The following is a 1,156-nucleotide window of genomic DNA, read 5'->3' on the forward strand; positions in this document are numbered from 1 at the left end:
GGTATGTAAACACACACACAAAGCCCTCCAGAGTTCATACACACTTTTAAAAATAGTTTTATTTACCTTTTATTTATTTCTCTGTCCCTCTCTCTCTCTGTTAATCTCTCTGTCTCCCTCTCTGTCTCCCTCTCTGTGTTTCTCTCTCCCTCTTTCTCTTTATCTCTCCCCTCTCTGTCTCCCTCCCTCTCTCTGTCTCCCTCCCTCTCTCTGTCTCTCTCTCTCCCTCTTTCTCTGTATCTCTCCCTCTCTGTATCTCTCCCTCTCTGTATCTCTCCCTCTCTGTATCTCTCCCTCTCTGTCTCCCTCTCTGTGTTTTTCTCTCCCTCTTTCTCTATCTCTCCCCCTCTCTGTCTCCCTCCCTCTCTGTTTCTCTCTCTCTCTCTCTCTCTCTCTCTCTCTCTCTCTGTCTCTCTCTCTGTCTCTCTGTCTCCCTCTCTCCCCCTCTCTCGCTCCCTCCCTCTCCCCCTCTCTCGCTCCCTCCCTCTCCCCCTCTCTCGCTCCCTCCCTCTCCCCCTCTCTCGCTCCCTCCCTCTCTCTCTCTCTCGCTCCTCTCTCTCTCTCTCTCTCTCTCCCTCCCTCTCTCTGTTTCTCTCCCTCCCTCGCTCTGTTTCTCTCCCTCTGTCTGTCTCTCTCTCTCTCTCTCTCTCTCTCTCTCTGTCTCTCTGTCTCTCTGTCTCTGTCTCTCTGTCTGCTCCTCTCTCCTCCGCTCCCGTCCTCTGTTCTGTCTGTCCTCTCTCTGTCTCTCCTCTCTCTGTCTCTCCTGTTCTTCTCTCTGTCTCTCTCTCTGTCCTCCTGTCTCTGTCTCGGTCCTCTGTCTCCTGTCTCCTCTCCTCTCTCTCTCTGTCTATCTCTTCTCTCTCCTCCTGTCCTCTCTCTGGCTCTCTCCTCTCTCTCCTGTCTCTCTCTCTCTCTGTCTATCTCTGTCTCCTCATCTCTGGTCCTCTCCTCTCTCCTCTCTACTCTTACTCTGTCTCTCTCTACTCTACTACATCAAATCTCTGTCTATCTCCTCTGTCTCTCTCTGTCTCTCTCTTCTCTGTCTAATCTCGCTCTCTGTCTCTCTGCCTCTCCTCTGTCTATCTCCTCTCTGTCTCTCCTCGCTGTCTACTCCTCCTCTGTCTATCTCTCTCTCTCTCTGTCATCTCTCTGTCTC

The sequence above is a fragment of the Salmo trutta genome, unplaced genomic scaffold (assembly GCF_901001165.1).
Source record: "Salmo trutta unplaced genomic scaffold, fSalTru1.1, whole genome shotgun sequence".
In the NCBI taxonomy this organism is placed as follows: Eukaryota; Metazoa; Chordata; class Actinopteri; order Salmoniformes; family Salmonidae; genus Salmo; species Salmo trutta.